Source organism: Nycticebus coucang, chromosome 6 (genome assembly GCF_027406575.1).
Source record: "Nycticebus coucang isolate mNycCou1 chromosome 6, mNycCou1.pri, whole genome shotgun sequence".
In the NCBI taxonomy this organism is placed as follows: Eukaryota; Metazoa; Chordata; class Mammalia; order Primates; family Lorisidae; genus Nycticebus; species Nycticebus coucang.
In genome coordinates, this window is record NC_069785.1 from 11434250 (window position 1) to 11456593 (window position 22344).

The 22344-nt window shown below is 40.8% G+C and overlaps 1 pseudogene; it reads right to left on the reverse strand.

Moving 5' to 3' along the window:
- Positions 1 to 11358: 11358 nt before the first annotated feature.
- LOC128588596 (protein yippee-like 2) lies at positions 11359 to 11913 on the reverse strand (annotated as a pseudogene).
- Between the last annotated feature and the right edge of the window lie 10431 nt (positions 11914 to 22344).

Consider the following 22344-nt stretch of genomic DNA (forward strand, 5'->3'; position numbering starts at 1 on the left):
GTATTTGGTTTAGTGAGGCAGAGTGACACAACTTTATCAGTTTCCTAATTGCCAGATGTGATGTGTCAAGGGAGATGTGAGATTGATTATAAGTCTATAGCAAGTTCTCACACACACACACAAAATTTAAAAAATAACAAAACAATTTCCAATTTGCTTGAATTGATTTTGAGTATCAAGTTCTTCTGAAATCTTCCTGGGCCTGTATTTGGTTTAGTGAGGCAGAGTGACACAACTTTATCAGTTTCCTAATTGCCAGATGTGATGTGTCAAGGGAGATGTGAGATTGATTATAAGTCTATAGCAAGTTCTCACACACACACACAAAATTTAAAAAATAACAAAACAATTTCCAATTTGCTTGAATTGATTTTGAGTATCAAGTTTCAAATGAGATCATGTTGTTTTTTATACAGAAAACATATAATGGCAATCCATATTGCTAAGTTTTATTATTTTATTTTTTATTTTAGTTTTTTTGTTTTATGTTTTTTTCTTTATTAAGTACATTAATGTGTTTATGAGGTACAATGTGCTGATTTGATACACAATGTGGAATGCTGACATCTAACTCATCAACATACCCATCTCCTTGCTTACTTATTTATTGTGGTAAGACATCTATATTATTAATTGAATTATGCACATTAGGTTAGATCTCCCCAAATACCTATTTATTTATTTATTTTTATTGTTGGGGAATCATTGAGGGTACAATGAGCCAGGTTACACTGCTTGCATTTGCTGGATGAAGTCCTTCTATTAATAGTCTCACTCTATTGCCCCTCGCGTGCCATAGCGTCATAGCACAGCAACCTCAAACTCCTAGGCTCAAGCAATCTGATCCTCTGGCCTCAATCTTCCCAACAGCTGGGACTACAGGCACCTGCCACAACACCCAGATAGTTTTTTCTATTTTTAGTAGAGACAGGGTCTCACTCTTGCCCGGCTGGTCTTGAACTCAGGAGCTCAAGCAGTCCACCCATTCTGGCCTTCCAGAGTGCTAGGATTATAGGTGAGAGCCACTGCGTCTGGCCCTTATTGCTATTTTTAAGCTCTATTCTTAGAGCTTAAAAATATTAATTCATCGATTAAAAATTTTTCTTAGGTGTGAACATTTTGGTTAAGTCTAAAACTCTTTTCTTTCTTTTTTTTTTTTTTTGAGACAGAGTGTCACTATATGTTGCCCTCAGTAGAGTGCTATGGTATCATAGCTCACAGCAACCTCAAACTCTTGAGCTTAAGCAATTCTCTTGCCTCAGCCTCCCAAGTAGCTGGAACTACAGATGCCCACCACAATGCCAGGCTATCTTTTGTTGCTGTTGTCGTCATTGTTGTTTAGCTGGCCTGGCCGGGTTGGAACCCACCAGCCTGGGTGTATGTGGCCGGCACCCTACCTGCTGAGGCTGTGGGCACTGCCCTATAACTCTTTCTTTTGGTTGTTTCCAGTTTGAAATGTCATCTACCGTTATCCCCTTATCTTCATGACATAGTTTTCCTTTTTAATTCTGCTAGAGTGGAGCTAAATAAGATTTATTACTTTTATGATTTAAAAATCATAAAATGTATTGTAAATGAACTCATAGTTCGCCTCCTTTCTGAGTAATAGAACATTCAGAAATTTTTTTTTTTAAATTTATTTATTTATTGATTTATTTTTGTGGTTTTTGGCCAGGGCTGGGTTTGAACCTGCCACCTCCGGCATATGGGACCAGTGCCCTACCCCTTTGAGCCACAGGCACTGCCCGAACTTTCAGAAATTTCAGCACAGGTTTGTAAGAAATTTTTCACTGACGATATTGAACAGTATTTTAAAAATTATAAAAATATTTAAAAAAATCACAAAATTTATTGTAAATGAACTCATAGTTCGCCTCCTTTCTGAGTAATAGAACTTTCAGAAATTTCAGCACAGGTTTGTAAGAACTTTTTCACTGACGATATTGAACAGTATTTTTAACATTATAAAAATATTATAAAAAAATGGTGATGCATTTTTAAGACAGTATAAACAGATGAGTAGGTTGTACTGAAGACTTTTCACTTAAGACATATGGTGTAAGTTCAAACATCAGGCATTGGGGTTGCTGTGGCTGCAAAAGTCCCTTTGATAGTACAGTAGGTGACTGATTTCCTGGGTTACTCAGGAGCCATGGAAACCAAATCTTTGTCTCTGCTTTGAGTTCACCACAGCTGGATCTCCCATCCTCATTAGTCTCTTGACAAATTCCATCCCAGAACATAACTACTCTCCCTTTTTTGATAGGACATGGAATTCATAACCTGACTAAAGGAAGTGGCTTTATAGTTTCCTACCCTGAAATCCTATAAATATTTCATTAAGAATATCAGACTTAAAAGGTACATGCCTTCTAGAGTCTTCAGATGCTTATTTTTGCTTTCTCATTCCTAAACGCAAACCAATTCCACTCCTCCAGCTGGTCTTACAATATTTTGGAGATGAGATTAAAAATTAGCACAGAATTAAAGGCAATTTTACAGAGTCTTTGTAAAATTGTGTGTCTATGGGTAGAGAAAGTTGTGCAGGAGAGAGAGAAATGAGAGCCTTCTGAGTGTGACATGTGTCTATCTGTCTGTCATGGTGAATACTAAGATGATATATCACTATACATCTATTAGAATGGCTAAAATAAAGAAGAGTGATAATACCAAGTATTGGTGATCATGTGGAGAAACTGGCTCTATCTGTATATTGTTGTTGAGAGTGTAAGATGGTACAGACCATGTCAGTATCTTAGAAAGCTCAATGTGTGTATACTTATAATATGATCTAACAATTGCACCCGCAGGCATTTATCCCAGAGAAATGAAAACCTATGTTTACATGAAAAAATAGATGAATTTTCAAACAGTTTTATTTGTAAGAGCAAAATCTGGAAAAACCTCAAATATTTCTCCATGGTTGAAGGGTTAAATAAATTCCAGCTCCTCTATATGGTGGAATAGTACTCAGCAATAAAAAGAATAAACTATTGAGAAATTTAACAATCTGGGTGGATCTCAAGGGTCTTATTTTTCATGAAAATGGTCGATCTGAAAAGGTTAAATACCATCTGATTACAATTTATATAACCATAGAAATGGAGAACAGGATAGTGGTTTCCAGGGAATAGAAGTAGGGGATATGTGGGGTAGGTGGATAGGGTGAATATAAATCGGTACTATAAAGGAATTCCTTTGTGGTGATGAGGCAGATTTATATTTGATTGTGGTAGTGGTTCATGAATCTATGGGATAAAATTGCATAGAATTATACACACACACACACACACACAGACATACACAACACATCCATTCCCAAAATGGTGAAACTAGAGTAAATCTGTAGTCTTGTTAGTACTGTAGCTAATGGCATTTTATCAATGTCTTGGTTTAGATATTGTACGACAGCTGTCACTATTGGGGAAAATTAGGTTAAGGGTGAAAGGGACTCCACATACACGTTTTATGACTTCCTTTTTATTATTTTAAAATAAAAAGTAATAAAAAAATCCACCCAGTTTGTTTCTGTTTCAGTGATGTACATCAAAAGTCTCCCTGTCCTTTTAATGTAAATATTCAGTGTATCTTTGGTCATCTACATCCATAGTTTGTACTTTGGGGGAAGATTATTCTCATTTGCAGTTAAGTGAGAAAAAGACGGTGGCTTACAGTACCAACTTGAGATGTCAAAGGGTGTTGAAGGGAAATATAGGCTGAGCACCACAGCAGGGAGAGGGCCTCTTCCCTGGCTTCTGATAACTGGATCTCACATCTGTATGGCATTTGATCGGTGGACGCAGGAGTGGGTACGTGTACTCTCTTGTTCTAAGGGCAGAACCTAGGATGTGTGATTTTATTATTTTAAAATAAAAAGTAAAAAAAAAAATACAACAAAAACCTATCTCAATTTGTTTCTGTTTCAATGATATACAGAAAAAGTCTCCCTGACTTTATAATGTAAACATTAGGTGTATCTTTGTCATCTACAGTGTATTTTGTACTTTTAGGGAAGTATATTTCTTGTATTTAGAATCGCAAAGAGCGAGCAATTGCCTCAGTGGCAATTCATACTGTAGGGGAAAGGAACACACAAGAAAATACTGTAAGATGGAAGCTAGCCAAGAGAGACAAAGGGGTCTTTAATGTCAGTTGTCAAAGTAGTTTATTTTAGGCAAAAAAAAAAAGGGACTATCCTTCAAGCAAGATGAAATAGCAAGGTAAGCATAGCACCCTCTTGATGGACGTGAACTCTGAGCAGAAGCCTGACAACAAAATGTACAAGGATCCAGCACTTCCATTCCCTGTTGTGGAGTAACCTCCTTAACAAGCTGGAAGCCCATCAGGTGAGATCTGGGATTCAATCAACAACGGTTTTCTAATTATGTTGGCTCTGAGTATGTCTTCAGTGTTTTCAAATTGCTGAGAATCCAATAATCCCCCCCACCCCCCGAGACTGCACGCCTGAACACCCCCACCCTGCTGCTTTGTGTCTGGGCAACCATGTGCTCCATCAACTAAGACAGGTATTGGTTGTGTATGATGAACTATCGCTAATTTCTTTTTTATAAGCAAATAAATAATTTTGTGGCTCATTAAGTTGATCATTTTTCTGAATTGTTCGACCTTTGCTGTGCTTTTTTTTTTATCAGCCAGTTTCCTCAGACCTCATTTTCCCTGGCAAAGCTCCAGTAATCAAATGAATTGCTGGACCTGTCAATCTCAAGGCCTGACCTGTTAAAATGGGATTGGTCTAAAGAATTTCATTACATTTTTGTTAGAACAGTTGTCAGAAATCTTTCGTTCCTGCTCTCTGGTACCAGTGAGTGACAGCTGCCTGATATACACATGAAGGAAGTAAAATATTTATTAAGAGCTTTAAGTTGGGATGTCAGTTGAATCTAAAGCTTCCTACACATAGCATCCTTTGCAGAAAAGATTTTCCAGTAGCCAATGTGGACAATCAAATTTAGAATCTTCTCCTTTTGAAAGATTAATCTAGGTGAGAGAGTAGCATCAGTTTAAACCCCAAGTGTGTGTTTGGGAAGTAAAAAGTTCCTAGGGAAGATTTAAGCTGAAAACAGAAAACAGCATTTGCAAAGAGTATATTAATGTCGCTGCCATTTGCCTTATGAAAAATCATTCACTGAAGCAATTACTCTGCAAAATAGAATTATGGGGCTGAACCTGGGAGGAGGAAACATCTTTACCAAGCCTGATTAGATTGACCTGATGTCAGCACGTTCTTTCCAATGTTGACAATAGTGACCAAGATGGCTTCCATGTTCCTCTTACCCTGACTCAACTGCAGATGAGTTTCTACTTGGTAATAGGTCCCGACCTCCCTTTTCTTAGAGCATTTACTTGTGATTGTAAATTGAAAACTAGAAAACTTGTAATTGTAAATTCTTTCTCTGCCCCTTTGAAACGTAAATCTTCTACAATCCAGGAATATTTTTCTCAAGGCCTGGGAAGCCATTCCTTTGAGATGTAACCACCAAGAAAGGTGGAACCCCATCTCCTGTTTCTGTGGGAGGGTAGAAGCCCAACTTCAACACGCGACAATCAGCAAACACAGATCTCCACTGATGTTCTTCAGGACTTTCTCCTCACTCATGCCAGAATTTAAAGACCCTCATTGGAGACTCTAAAGGTGAGAAGGTGGGACGGGGTGAGGGATGAAAAATTATCCACTGGGTACAGTGTACACCAGTCTGGTGATGGGTACACTACAAGCCCAGATCTCACTGCTATATAATATGTCCATGTAACAAAACCACAGTTGTATCTCCTAAATGTATGGAAACATACAACAACAACAGAATCTGCCTTTTGTTTCAGTGGAGTGGAGTTCAGTTTTCCATCCCTGTTGCATTCATCTTGACTATTTAGTTGAGGTAGTACAATATTTCTTTCACAATAGAGCTCAGATAATTTTTTTGGCTTTATTTTTAACCTCTATAAATCTGTTTGGATTGATTTTAAAAATGGAAAGTTTGTGGTTTGGCTTACTTAGATCTGACTCTGTGCCATAATGTATTAGATTGCTTTAAGAAAGCTGTAAGCGTCATTTAGGAACTAAGTCCCCTCCCTTTTAAAGGAAAATATTGAATGCTGGGGTGCAAAATGATGTAGCACATATGTAATTTGCAGCACATCCTGCTCTGACTGTCAGATGAAAATTAACTCCCTGGGTTGAGAGCTCCTCCTGGCAGAGCAGCAAAACCAGGGGGGCAGCTTCTGTTCTGTCCTGGAGTGATCTCCCGCCCTTCCCTTTGATACTTGGTTGTATACCTCATCACTGATTTGGTTTTGTTCAAAGAATGGCCTTATGCCTTATACCGAGAGCCACTGATTTCACTGGCTCCTAGTTCAGAGACCCATCCTAATGCCTGTTGGTCTGATCTGCCCTCCAGAGTCAGTAAGTGTTAAGTTTCATTGTCTCAGAGAGCAGTAGTGCCTGCTTGTTTTAGGGACCCAAGGTCTTGGCTGATAATTACTAAATACTTACCCTTTCTTGATGGGGTTGATATTTTGGCTTAGGGAACCAAGTTCAACATAAGCCTTTAAGTTATATAACATAGTAAGCAACATCCTCATTAAACTGGGCCAGGATATACACAGCCCTCAGTCACAGGGTCAGGAGACACAGTCTCAGGTCAAAGGCAATGGCTTCAAACCATCGTAAAAGGTGCCTGATAAAGTGTATTCTTAATAATCACCTTGGTTGTAAAGTGCTGTACCCTGCAGTGAGATTGGCCTGAGTCTTCTCATTCGCTGTTTACTGCCCTTGGCTGTTGTATCCTTACCATTCCCTGGACACACAAAGCCTTCTATTCTGATACTTAGATAATGGTATGGCTTTACCCCTGAATTCCAACCTTGCTTCCTAAATTGAGCTTGACATTTGCTGAAACTTTCGCAGAAATGACCTTAGTATGTCTATTATTTTGGCATCACCATAACTTGTAGAAAAACCTAGGATTCAGTCATGTTGGAGCACAGTAATGTTTATTCAGTTATGAACATTTTTAAGAGGAAGTCCAGAATGAAGCCAGAAAAACAACCCCCAACTGGCTTTCAATGTTACTGAAGGACGTGGGGATGTCAGCTGGGGCTAACTGGGAAATAAGCCCACATCTTGTAGAAGTAACATGATAGCCTAGACTTGACCAGCCTGTGACCTTGAAATGTGGTCACATTTACTTTTAACAACCAAATTCTGGTAGTTAGAATGCTTATTGGCAAAATGCACCAAATTACCCCCTTCCTAATATCTACTGGTTCTTTTTGTGAGACCCTGAGATGCCCACAATCCAGTTTGTTGTTTGGTGCCGGCTTCCCACTGGCAGTGCCTGTTATCAGAATGCTGATACCACGTCAAGGGTGTTGCCTCAAAGTGCTTCCTGTCTTTGGCATGTACTAGTGTTTCTGGATGCCCTGTGGAGGTGGGAAGTCTAACTTCTTCTCTGACGACTGTCACATTTTGTTGCCAGGGCCTAGAAACTCTCTGGGGGACAGGTCCTGATGTGAGTCTCTTGGCTACGATCTTAACAAATCTCATATGAAATCAAGTCTCCCCTTGTTCTCAGTGGTCATCACCCCTTCCTCTTTCTCAAATCCCCTTGCTCCCAAACCAGCAAATCCTCCTTTGCACTCCAGCTGAAAAATAAAGCTCCTGGAGAAACATAATCAAAGAAAACAGATGCCAAGAGGGCTAAGGAATCTGGGAGACGAAAGCCAGGCTTTCACAGCAACTGGCTCCCACTCAATTGAGGCAAAAGTGCCTCGATAAGCTCATACAAAGGGCTTGGTAAAATGTAAACCCTCACTTGCATTAAGGTCCTTTTATCTCTTTATTTTCAACTCTCCTTAGTTCTCTTGTTTCTTTAGAGCTGACCTCTGCCAGGAGAGAGGCTAAAAGCCTCTAGCAGACAGTCTAGACGAAGTGAGTGTCGGGAATGGACTTCCCAGGTCTCTGGATCTCTGAAGCGGAGGGCACAGTGCACGGCAGAGATCAGGCTGTCCGTGGATGTTACTGGTGCCCTGCTGCTGCCACCCTGCCCCCGAAGGGAGAGGAGCCAGTCAGGTGGGAAAAAAACAAGAACTATAAGTTAAGGGTGAGAAAACCAACAGGAACAGAAGAGTCTGGATTATCTGCTGGAAGCAGGGGCCTCTCAAAACACTCTGGAGCTTTTTTCCCATAGGGAATCTAACTGACATGATTCGAATCAGGTGCCTTTGTTTTCTTCTGTCCTGCTTAGGAAAGGCAATTGCCAGGGAAGTCGCTTCGAATCCTGCCCTCACAGGGGATGGATAAGCATACAGATAATCTGAGAGCTCCAAGTCGGATGATCTTATTCCTTGATGGGAATCCAGGATGACCTGTGGGTGTGGTTTAAGCTTTGTCTTGTATACCCATAGGCCTGTTAATGAGCTATAAAGGATGTCCCCAAGAAGGGAAGGGGACTTGTCTGATCTCCCTTGTCATGGCCAGGAAATGGGGTCCCCTTGGCCAAGAGGCTTCTGTTCAGTCAGCTGGGGAGCTTAAGATTTCATTTTAGCTCACGGTTCAGATACCTAAACATTTAATTTAAGGTGTTTGCCAGGAAAAAAAAATCACATCTTGTTTTTAAGTAACTGCATTTGAGCTCCAGGGATTCAATTTAGTACAGTCTCTCAGAATGCATTAATATATAAACAGGTTAACTGATGGGCAGTGAAATGCAATTAGCAAGTGAATTTAAAAGTTTTTTTCTAATAAATCCCTGGACTAGATTTTGTGTTCTAGCAGGATGTTTAGCAGTCACATGTGGTTAACTTTTCAGGTGATCTGGGACCTAAATAAGCAGGGTTGCCCTAAAATAAAATAGTTTGTGATACCGGGTGGACATAAAGTTGGTGTGCAATTTACAATAGTCAATTGCACACGAACTTTACAGACACCCTATATTCCCCCCCCCCCACCCCGAGCAAAGGGTTTAATCAAAATCCATAAATAAAGACTACTTCCTTTAGGAGGGGAAGGAAGAAAGGGGAAAATCCATGATTTCTGGGCTGGCAAGCCAGCTTAAGGAGTGTGAAAGTTGAAACGTGTTTTGTTTTTTATTGAGAATTTAGGTCTGGGAGCCAGAGGAACTGTTTCTCTGGGAGCAGAAATTAAATATTTTTTTTCTGAACCTCCATATGCCTTACGGTGAAGTGGGGAGAACAACTTACTCTCCAATGGCTATTAAAGCACTAAAAAGAGCTGGACAGGGAGCCCTAGGGAGCATGATTCAATTCCTAAGAATCCGTTTGCTACCCCTGCGTCTACCTGGCTTTCTGTCAGTCCTGGGGCCAGCCCTGGGGTTCCCACTCTGCCATCAGCACATGGAGATACACAAAGGCATTTCCGCCACAGTATCACTCCCTACAGAAATTTGGTTCTGCTGTGGATACAATGCTGAAAATGTCCTGGGTTGTCTGTTTGAATCTTGGTTAATAAATTTTGCAGATTATTATCTCCAGGAACTCGCTCTTTTGTGAGACTTTTTAAGGTGAATTTCCCTTTAGGATAGGCCTATTTGGAAAATGAGATGCTGAATTACCTGACCTACACATCTGAACAATAATATTTTCAGTCTAAGAAATGAAAACTCAGTTGAATATGTTTCGGCCACGCACTGAACTGCCGTAGAAGAGACTTCACAGTGTTCAGTAAATGTAACAAACTCCTCTTTCTCAAGAGCCCACTTCCCTAATATAATAAAGTTTGGATGGAGGGGCAGTAATATTGGAATTTATAATTCTCCCCCAGTATTGGACCACACCAACAGGAGAATTCTCTCCACACAAGACATTCAGGTCTGAGGGGAACAACTAGGGCAGGAGGAATCTACCATCCAGGTTATCACTAAGCTCAAAGCCTCCGGCCTCTCTTTTCCACAGTCTACCATAATAGAACTGGAGAAAAACACCTGACACTGTGAACAAAGAATGGCTGAGCCCTCTGAAGCCACTGCACATCCACAGAGGAAAGATGTACCTAGCCTGTACTGGCTCAAAATCTAAAAGGTTCTCAGGATTGCCCCTACCCACCCTAGTCCCTTGCCATACTACTAAGGGTCGGAAAAAAGATCAGACAGACTTGCTAACCGATTCTACTTTTTATTTTTCTGGCTCAGTATCTGAGCCTTCTCTTCAGGAGCTTCCACGCTGCAGTCACCTTTGCTCCCTGTTCTCCCCATTACCGATTTTACCTGGCTGCTGGTCAGAGCTTTTGGGATATTTGGATCTTGTGCCTATTGCAAATGGCAGTCCCCTCTCTCATTATCTATGGTATCTTGGCAGTGACTTTTTTTTTTTTTTTTTGTAGAGACAGAGTTTCACTTTATGGCCCTCGGTAGAGTGCCGTGGCCTCACACAGCTCACAGCAACCTCCAACTCCCGGGCTTAAGCGATTCTCTTGCCTCAGCCTCCCGAGTAGCTGGGACTACAGGCGCCCACCACAATGCCCGGCTATTTTTTGGTTGCAGTTTGGCCCGGGCCAGGTTTGAACCCGCTACCCTCAGTATATGGGGCCGGCGCCTTACCAACTGAGCCACAGGCGCCACCTATCTATGGTATCTTAAGAGGCAAAGTTGATGACTGCCCAAAGGCATCAGAGTCACCAAAATCCACAGGGCTTCTTCTCAAGTCACTCATCACTACCAGGACATTCCCCAACACAGCCCAAGAGAACCGGGCCCTTGCCCTGCCAACTAGAACTGGGGCTACTTGTGCTCATTTGCTAACCTGGCACATTCAGTGTCAGGGACAGAAGCTTCTGATCAGAGAATGCAGTAATGAGGTATTTTTTTTTTCTCTTTGTCCTTTTAGACAATTCGATTATTTCTAGCCTAAGTTATCAGCTCTCCAGGGGCAGCTCAATTCTCTTGCAATCTCCACCCTCCCACCCGTTACCCATCCCCAGGACTCCCAGGGTTTCCCCCTTTTCCCTCTTCCTCTCACCCCCATGCCACTGCTCTCCTGACAAGAGGCTGTCAGGCAGCTCTTGCACAGGCCTGGGGCCCTTACCAAGGTGGGCTGCCACAACACAGTCAGGGATCTGTTCCTTTCATTGTGTTGTTTTCAGCCAACATTAGAACAGAGAGAAGCCAGGATCAACTCACAAACAGATACAAAGCAAAAAGACAGAGAGGCAGTGATTTAGAGGCTGGTCACCAGAAAGATGGTGTCAGCGTGGGAGGATGCTCCAGATGGCAAGGTCCCTACCTGGATGGGACCAAGTGTTCAGTCCCTCTCTGACGGTTGGGCAGAAGGTTCGGTTGGATGGTGGTGTTCACTGGGACCCTGGGTTGAGTGGATACGGTGCCATCAGTCCCAGCCATTGTCCTTGATCGTGTGTGCTAGTTCAATGATGGATTTGCCTTCTTTATATTTCTGGCTGCTTTCAAAACCATGTTCGTATTTGCAGGCCAGCATGGTTTTGCAGTTTTCACAGTAAATGTCTGCATCTGCATATAGTCCTGTGAGCAACATACTCTTCTGCAGGGCCACAGCCCACACCAGCTACTCAGTTAAAGAGGCACGCTCGTCCTTGACTTTGGACTGACTCAGAAATCAGTTCATCGTCATTGGCCAAATGAGCTCTGCAGTGAATGCAGCTGTGGGTCTGGTGGCAGGAGGGCAGGTATGCCTGGGAAGTCTCGGATCCTGTCATCTTCACTATCAGCGCCGTGGATCATTGGTGAACTCTGGGGTGGCCCACGAGGTCCTCCCGCAGGACAGGCCTCAGGGAAAAGGAAAAGCGTGGTTTTGCAGGGGGTGGGTGTGGGGCAGGTTCCCCACACCGGTGATGTCTTCAGAGGAAGGACCCTCAAGCAGAGGTCTAGGGCTGGTTCTCAGCAGCCCGGCAGCAGACTGCCCCATCCGGCCAGCTCTGGCCCAGCTCCGTGGGGATGCACAGCCCCAGAGGACGCCCGGCTGGACCATGGGCTCCACCACTGCCCCAGCTGCCACTGCGCCTCCCTCCAGTGGGAGCTGGGGGCTCGACACCCTGTATTTTATTGATTAGTGTTGGCTAACAGAAATCAAAATCAAAGTGGCTTAAAGAAGATAGGAGACTTTTCTTCCTCTTCCAAATTCTGAGTTGGAAGGCATTTGGGGTGCCCATTTTATCCGTGAGACATCTAATGACCCCAGGCATCTTTTAATTCACTGCTCTACAATCTAGGATGTGAACTTTGGCTGCTTGTTCCAAGCTGCTTCACCACCGACACAGGGGAAAGGAGTGGAAGGTGAGTGGCTTCAGTGACGCTCATGTGACTTCAGACGGTCCTGTTGGCTGCCGGGACGCGGAGGACTAGAGAACACAGCCTACGCCCAGCCACAGTGGCCTGGGGACACGGCCGCTGGCTGGGAAGCAGTAGGCTCAACCTAAACTTTGAGGACTGGTAATATTAAAAGAAAGGGATAATGGATATGGAGGGGGAATTAAGAGTTTTCATCACAAATGTGCAGCCTCAAAGACATCAATATTTTCTGTTGGTCCCTAGTCGTGGATAATGGCCTAAATCAGTCAATGTTTTGAATTAAAGGCAAGGAAGAATGCCCAAAAATTCTTTCCTAGTAGAATCAAGGCGATGCGGAGGATGTAAGCATCTTATCCACTGTTGCAAGCTTTCAATTCATAGTTCATGTGTGTAATGATGCACATGTGGGGGGAAAAAGAAGCTGAGAGGCAGCAGTAGCAATGTTTGGGCTGTTAAATCCTGATGATACCCAGAAAAAGCTCTTCTTTTCCAAATGCTCAAATGGCAGTGCCAACATTCACACAAGTTCCTCAGCAGCTACCCACAATACTTAACAAACAGGAGATCAGCCCTCTCTGGAATTGTGCCCTGAAGAGCAGAGGCCTGGGTTGTTTTCGCATTACTCACCTTTCCTTATAGTCCCTTCCTAGTGAAATTTCGAGTCTGTCCTGATTTTGTTACAGTTGCTCTTTAGGAAGAGAAAACAACTCCCGGGAAAATGAAATCCTTTCAAGTTTTTTAACAGGCTTCTGTTGACCCAGCCACCACTGACTGCTACAGATCAACCAGATTTCCCTCCTTGTTTGTCCAGATTCTCTGTCACATGGTGACTAATGCGTGTCTTTCGACATTTCACATAGAGCATTAGAAACACCTTTAGGCAATGGACGACATCAGAATCACTTACATTCGAAATCCTGTTATTCACTGAGATTAATTAACAGTGTGGCAATCTGGGGAATTAGCAGCACAGCTTCTCTGATGCCGGCTGCAGTTTGCGTCCCCTGTGGGGGTGACACTGAATGAAATCTTGCAAGTCATTTCAAAATAAAAATAACTCTCTGCGAGAAGTAAATGTGCAGCGAGCCCGTCCTAGACAATGCTTTAAAAAAATTGCTTGTAAAGCGCCCTTGTTTGCGTGTGTTAGATTTCGGTTAGCTTTGCTCTAATTAGAAGTTTATAACCAACCTGAAAGTGAAGGCAGCTTAGCATCTAGTGCTGCGTACAAAAACATTTTCTTCTAGACTGTCTGAATGGCTTTGCTAAGGAAATGGTTCTGTGAACTCATTGGAATGTAGATGGTGCGTCCAGCCTGATTCCACATCTTGATTTGCCTCAGTCTCTCCTGGTTGAAGCCTGTTGCTTTCGTGTAATTATTAATAGCACCCTTTATACTCCTCCAAAGCGTCCCTGGTTGGATGATAAATTACATGGTCCCTGTAACTATAGTGAACCTTGAAGTTAAAGATAAATATTTTTTAAAAAGTCCATGTCCTTAGATAAGCTTAGTATGACTAGATGTAATGGTAGAAGGTTTAGCTCTTGATGAGGGATATGAGAAATGTTAGTAGTGGATAATGGCACTTCCTCCCTCTAAATCCCAAGAGCAGTGTTCAAGTTTATTACCGGAAACTTGAGCTTCAGGTTTTCCTAGACTCTACGTTTGAAGATACTGGCATTGTCAGAATTTATAGTTTTAGCAAGGCACACCCCAGAATCGGACTGCTTTGGGCCTGCTGTACCGCTACCATATTTCAGTGGCACATTGTTCTTACTTAACTCTTTTAAAGTCTCAGAAACTATGATTTCTGCTCAAAGAAGCTAATGCCTGTATTCCTGTGCCCCGATCACATTGTTATAGATAGAATTTGGAGCTTGAGACTCGCGGCAGTGTGCCTTTATGTACTAGGTGCTCAATAAATACTTGTTTAGTTGAAAGGCACCCTTTTCCTAAAGAGTGCTTATGAGTCACAAATTATTTTAACTTTTAAGCTATGCCTTCTAAAGAACTGTGTAGAGTTTGAGGTTTTCCCTTACGTACAGTTTGACAAATTAGTCTGCCCTAGCTTCATGCATGTTGACCAAAGACATAAAACTTCTGAGTCAGAAAAAAGAACATTACTCAGGACAACAGGAACTTATTGGTTCTATCTATCTGTCTAGTATCTGTCTATCTATCTATCTAGTTATTATGAAGGATCAAGCAGGATTTTGCCCAGGCCTGGTTATATTTTTGTCCCTCTTTCCTGTAATATATTGAGATAACAGGGAGGGGAAGGGAAGTCAATTGCTCTTTTTGAAGGATCTGCTTTTGTGTGTGTGTGTGAAGAGGGAAACCCCCTTCTAATGCCTGTTGATCTCTAAGGGTCTTTAATTCAAAACACTCTTGATACCAAGGAGTCATGTTTTGTGGTGAAGTTCCTGAGCTCCTTCAATATCAAAATATTAATTTGTACACCTTAAGTAAATGTAATGTTTACTTGTCATTTATACCTCAATAAAGATAAAAATAGAGAAAGTACTGCATGAGAGATAAATCACTTTTAAGAAGAATTGAAATAAGATCGTCTGGGCCGAAAGCTGTCAGTGCCACTGCTGGCAAGACACGCAGAGATGTGAGAGAACCCATGTCTCTCGACATGTCTAAGGTCTGAGTCTCGAAGTGTACACGTCATTTTATGTTTAACACTAGCTGTCAATTGCTAAACCTTCTTTTCCTAATCAGCTGCAATCATAGATTAAGAAAAAATTATTCCTGTTTTTGATGGTATTCTCATTTTACCAAAAAAAAAAAAAAAAAAAAAACTCAAAAGGAAGAATACATGTGAGGGCGGCACCTGTGGCTCAAGGAGTAGGGCACCAGCCCCATATACCGGGGGTGGTGGATTCAAGCCCAGCCCTGGCCAAAACTGCAAAAAAAAAAAAAAAAAAAAAAAAGGGAATGCATGTGAGAGTTTGTTGAGATTATATCTGCTCTTCTTTCTTATTGTATTACATACCCAGCAGTAGTGTCCAACCTTTGGCTTATTTGCACCAATTGGAGGAAGAAGAGTTGTCTTGAGCCACACATTAAATTCACAAACACTAACAAAAGCTGATGATCAAATAACAAAGATTTGGGCATGATTTTTGTGATATCTGCCACCACAGACAAGCAAAAAAGTCTTCACAGAATCTGCATGCAGACCACGGGCGGCAGGTTGAACACGCCTGGGTATTGCATAGATAATTAGAGAGCATAGGCACTGTTTTTGAGTAATTCATGTAACCAAGGGGTAAAATAAATAACCACCCCAGGCATTTATTTAGCTATGGGATGATTTGCTTTGCTTGTATAGGGAAGAAGGAATGTTAAAGATGAATGTGATATTTTATGCCTGGAAGGCGCCTTCAGCAGTAACCATAGCTCAATGAATATTTTGAGTTGATGACTGAGGTTGCCAGATGTTTTTGAATCCTTCATTTCCTTGTACATATTCTGCTTTCTCATGTTTTTGTTTCTCTTCCTTTCATTTCCTTAAAACCTATAAACTCCTATTGATTCTGAATTTGAATAATCCAAAAACCCAGACACTAAACTTTTTGGGGGGAAGGGTATGAAGTTTATACTATACTTTTACAGATATATGGAAAAACATAATCAGAATAGGAAGACAACACATAACAAAGTCCCAACCGGGACTCAAAAGCATAACTTCCACAGCATGTGGCAGGGTCAGAGCAGGTTCAGTTTAGCTTTCTCTTTCTAGTGATAAATACGAGTGTAACCATAACGCGTACTATTTATTGAAGGCAAATTATTTGCAGGGTACGTGCCATATGCCCTACTATTTCCAATCTTTAGAGAAGTTCTGCAGGGAAGGCTTAGTCTCCATTCACAGACCAAATTTGAGGTCCAGAGGTTAAAGTCACTTGTCATAGGTAACAACTCCAGGCCTTTGATTGGCTTCTGATTCTTTTGAAAGATCCGGATAGAGGTCGTTATGTTTATGATGGCATTTGAAAACTGATCGATCTACATATGCTGTTTTACCATTTCTTTTCCGAAGTGTTTGATTTATTTTAACATTTTAGGTAAACAAAGGCATATATTATACATTTAAAATACCAAGAATATGAATATGTCTATGTAACATATGCAAGTATGTGGCACCTTCTGTCTCTCAGTATGTATGTGTATATGCATATACATACAATGTGCATGTAATTTCAGCAACAATTGATAACGTGAATTTTTTTCTTCCTGGAATCTTTTTCGGACACAGTTTTCATTATTACTTACCCTTCTGTTATCACTTAAAGCTTTTTTAAGTCCTCTACCAGAGCACTTCACACATTGGCTTATAATTAATGTTTTAGGAGGCTACTCTGCTTCGGAAGACCCTTGGATGGGGAACATTTCCTATGTATGTCTGTATCTGTGTGTCTAGCCTTGTGTCTGGAATTTAGCCTGTGGCTCAGTCGGTAAGGTGCCATATACCGAGGGTGGCGGGTTCAAACCCGGCCCCGGCTGAACTGCAACCAAAAAATAGCCGGGCGTTGTGGCGGGCGCCTGTAGTCCCAGCTACTTGGGAGGCTGAGGCAAGAGAATCGCCTAAGCTTAGGAGTTGGAGGTTGCTGTGAGCTGTGTGATGCCATGGCACTCTACCGAGGGCCACAAAGTGAGACTCTGTCTCTACAATAAAAAAAAAAAAAAGTGACTAGTTTACTCTGTTTATATTTTGGCACAGCTATGGCCTTTCATGTTTTCAAGTAATTTATATAAAACATTGTTGTAATTCACCAATGTTACTTTAGTACCATTGAAAAGTCACTTTGAATCTTAAAATAACTTACCTATTCTGTAGAAACTGCTGACTAACCTAGGATTTAAACCATACTGTTTCTTTTCTGCGACCTATTTCTTACCAGCATAGCATTATACTAAAGAGTACAAAACCATACGACTCCAAAGAAATCTGAGCGGTTATATAATCTATTGTTTTGTCTTCAGGGCAGCTTGAAACCTAAACCAGATTAGACACTTTTCTCAAACACTGCCTGAAAAGATAATTCTACAGCTTTACTTGCCACCATGTGCTGCCATTTTGTGTCACAGAGAAAATGTTTTTGACGCATAATCTGGATCCTCTAATTTGGACTTTTAGCTCTGTAGGTTAGGCCAAATGTTCTATGGACGTGTGGAAACTCTTCAGTGCTTTTGTATTAATAAAGATAGGCTATATCATGCTCCTCAAACAAACAGCTGCCAACTTCAGTGACTTAAAGCCACAAAAGTGTTTTCTGTTATTGTTGTTTTTTTCTTACTCACAATGCACATCTATTGAGGGGCAGCTCTGGGGGCTTTGCGTTGCTTTGTCTGGGACCCAGGATGAGGGGAACATTGCCATGGTCAAGGGTGAAGAAAGGTGGTGGCTACACACGGTGAGGAAGTGGGCCCTCATCAGACAGGGAATCTGCCAGCACCTGGATCTCGGACTTCTCAGCTTCCAAAATTGTGAGAAATAAATTTCTGTTGTTCATGAGCCACCCAGTTTAGGGTATGTTGGTACAGACTAAGATACAGCCTTTTATTCTTCTTGACGTTAGCCCCATAAACCCATTCTGGACCTCTGACCTCTAGAAGTGTAAGAGAATAAATTTGTGTTGTTTTAAGCCCCTTATTTTGTGGTAATTTGTTACAGCAGCCAATAGGAAATTAATACGATGGTTGGTGACATTGCCTCTGTGTCTTCTGCTCTGGTGATTCTGCCCAAGCTGCTCTCTCCAAGGAGAGATGAGATTGAGAAATGCAAATCAAAACTACAATGAGATATCTCAGCCTGGTTAAATTGGCTTTCATCAAAAACAAAACAAAACAAAACAAGACAGGCAGTAACCAATGCTAGAGAGGTTGTGGAGGAAGGAGAACCCTCATACACTGTTGGAGGGAATGCAAATTATTTCAACCCCTGTGGAGAAAAGTATGGAGGTTCCTGAGAAAACAAAAATAGTGCTACCGTGTGATTCACAGTCCCAATGCTAGGTGTATATCCAAAGGAAAGAAAATCAGTATTTTTGAAAAGATATCTGCACTCCCATGTTTATTGCAGCACTATTCACAATAGCCCACATTTGGAATCAACCTAAGTGTTCATCATGGACGAATGAAGAAATTGTAGTACATATATGCAACAGAATATTACATAGGCCTAAAAAGAATAAAATCCGGTCATTTGCAAAAACATGGATAGAAATGGAGACCGTTATGTTAAGGGAAATAAGTCAAGCACAGAAGACAAACAGTGTGTGTTCTCACTCCTATGTGGGAGCTGAATATTATAGCAGTTGAGCTCATGGAGACAGAGAGTAGAATGATGATTACCAGGGGCTGGGAGGGGTGACGGGGGATGGGTATAAAGTGGGGATGGTTAATGGGTGCAAAAATATAGTCAGGTAGAATGAACAAAATTTGATAGCACAACAAAGTGACTATAGTCAAATATGTTATGGTATATTCTAAAATAACTAAGAGTAGATTGGAATGTTACTAACACAAAGAAATGATAAATGCCTGAGGTGGTGCTCAGTTACCCTGATTTGATTAATTCACACTGTATACCTACATCAAAACATCACATATACCCTGTAAAGATATACAATTACCCATAGTAATTAAAAATAAATGTTATGGGAGGCACCTGTGGCTCAAAGGAGTAGGGCACTGCCCCATATGCTGGACATGGTGGGTTCAAACCCAGCCCTGGCCAAAAACTGGAAAAGAAAAAAAAAAAGTTTAAAAAATGATCTCTGTGATCTAAAGCCACTGACTTCTTTGGAACTGTGTTGGATATGAGGTTTTATGAGGAAGCTTTTCTTTGCAGAATACATTACTCAGACTAACTACAAATGTTGATATTAAATATTGTCATCCTAGCTGGGCGTGGTGGCTCACGCTTATAATCCTAGCACTTGGGAGGCCTGAGGGTGGATCGCCTGAGCTCACAAGGTTCTAGACTAGCCTGAGCCAAAGCAAGACCTTCTCTCTAAAAAATAGCCAGGTATTGTGGTGGGCGCCTGTAGTCCCAGGTACTTGGGAGGATGAGGCAAGAGAGTTGGAGCCCAAGAGTTGGAGGTTGCTGTGAGCTGTGATGCCACAGCACTCTACTGAGGGCAACAAAGGGAGACTCTGTCTCAAAAACATTTTTTTAATCCTATTTATTGTATTTACAAATAAAAAATACAAGCAATAACAAAACAATAGTTCTTCCTTTAGCTCTCAGGTTCACCTTACAAATTTTGTTGTTTATAAGATCAACAAATTTTAGCTTTCACTTTTCAAGGGGCTTTGATTACAATTTGAGATCATTTACAAATTTGGTTGATTGAACTCACTTAAACATTTCAACCCGTATTTAAAAATGTGATAGCTTTGATTTGTCTCATAAACACTACTATTATCTATTACTATTTTTATGAACAAAATCTTCTTAGGCTCTTAATTATTATAAAGTTAAAACTAACTAATAAACTTATGGACTTGGTGAAATTTAATTTCCTTAAGAATAAGGTGCCAACTAAAACCACCAGTCTAAATCAATTATTCAATTATGCATTTTAAATTGTTATTATAAGTCTGAACTGTTATTTAAATAGGCCAAATGTTCTTAAATGATACGTGTACACATAGATAAAACCCATAGGTAAACAAATATGACTACTAGGGCCATGATTTTTAGAAACATTTCTGTACTAATTTAAGATCTTTTGGGGGTTGAAGACTGTTTACTCATTTAGGAAACTTGTAAGTTTTCCCAAACAATTTTAAGAGATCACTTTCGATCTGACTGAAACTGCACAACAAGAGATTTTGGCTAAGACACAAGCTGGATTCTTGTTATTGATACTGACAGGATGTATCACTGTGATTTATAGGAAATAATAGAGGTGCTAAAACAATCCAGCTCTTTCCTGCGTTAGACCTGTGAATCCGAAGAGTCAATTTTGACTGCTTTCCTCCCTCCTTTCCCCACTCACAAAATCCTTCATTTTGATCATGGCTTTAACATGATGTTTCACAAACTAGTTTTTCTATGAAAATTCACTCTAATGCAGTTGTTCTCAACCTTCCTAATGCTGCGATGTATTTTCATTGTTAAGAAGGGGTTGCGACCCATAGGTTGAGAACCGCTGCAGTCTAACGGTTATTCTCTTAAAAAATTCTCTGTTTAAAATACTTTGGGCAATACTGTTTTTCTGGCTACCTCTGGGAGATTCTTGGTTCACATTAGTAAAAGTCCTTAGAAATCGTCCGGTGAAGGCGTTTATTCATCTTGGTTTAACCTAGCATTTCAAAAATTAAATGAGCAAGAACCATGTCCCTCTCTCCCATCACTTATAATCCCCACAGAATTATTGGCTTGAGAAGTGCTACTCGAATCTGTCTGTTCCTTTCTATTCTAATTACTCTCACTTTAGCTCAGGTCTTATTATCGCCCACCTAGGCTAGCCTATTAGGTCTTCTAAATAGAATCTCTGCTCCTTTTCTTTCTCATTTTCAATCTATTCTTTAGATGCTGCTGGGGTAATCTTTGCATAACACATTTCTAAGCCCTTCTCTTCTCTACTCAGAAGCAGTGGAGCCGATTAGGAATCTGAGGACCTTTATTCATTTCTTGGCTTTGCACTACAATTCATGCTATCTGTCTGGGCTTCTGTTTTTACAATTGAAAAATTGGCAGGATGTTCTAGATGGCCCTTTAGTTCCTTTCAACTGTAAAATTCTATATTTTTGTGAAAGTACAAATTCCTTCTTTGGCTTCTCATGAAATTCCCTTGGTTTACATCTTCCTACCTTCATTTATCATTTTCTTTTTCTCTTGAACTCTATAGTCCAATCAAATCAGACCATTGCTTACTATCCTTCGTTTCTCATGCCATTGAAATTCGTTTCCTTTAATACATATCTCCTTTCTATCTTAGATTTCCTGTGTCTGCCTCTACAATAGTTAACATCTTTATTTTCGAGACTGGGCATTGCTCTGTCGCTCAGGATAGAATGCAGTGGCGTCATCATTGTTCACAACAACCTCCAACTCCTGGGCTCAGGAGATCTTACTGCCCCAGCCTCCTGAATTGCTGGGACTATAATTGCTGGGTACCACTACACCCAGTTGAGTTTTTTTTTTTTTTCTTGGTAGAGGTGGGTCTCCAACTATGTTGCCCAGGCTGGTCTTGAACTCCTGGTCTCAAGTGATCCTCCTGTGTCAGCCTCCCAAAGTGCTACCATCACACCCAGCTTATGGTCAACTTTTAAGATACATCTCAGTTACTCTTTCTTTTAGGAAAATCTTAACACTGTGCTCATCAGTTGGGATTTTTTTCAACTGTGACTCTTATAGCACTTTATACCTCCTTTCTCTCTCCTATTGTTCTGCCTTGATGTGCACTGATGTAAATGTCCCATTCACCCATGAAGCTATAAGTAAAATCAGTAACTTCCCACTCACAGGCTCTAAACAGAAGTCAGCAGCTGCTCCTTTACACGTATGCGTTCTCCCCAGGGCATCTATTGCCAGCCCTTGAAATGGCTGAGTGCTAAGTTGATAATGTCTAATTGAGGAGTAAATTTTATCTTTTAGGGATGTGCTGAAATAAAATAGAAATACTAATTTTCCATGAAATTAAGACATAATGTGAAGAAGATCTGAAAAAACTTTTTTGGGGGTATATATTAATTAAATAGTGACCTTTTATTGTCAACTATGCATAAAACATAAGTTTGAAAAAATAATATTCAAACTCTTAGGGCTCAGGTGCTTTCATTTTCTCTTATCCAGGTGAAAATCCATTTTCCTTTAATTTTCTTTTATAATGCCTCCTTCGAAAATGGCAAGTTAAGTAAATAAAGGTCCCTCTATAGATAGGAAGGACGAAGGCTGGAGTAATCTTGTCTATTTGGCTATTTCATTACCTCCAATTTGTCTTTGAGATCTGACTTCTTCCTTTGAACTTCATTTTGTAGGTGTTCCTCAGATATTACATTTCAAGCTCCACAGTAGTTAAATTA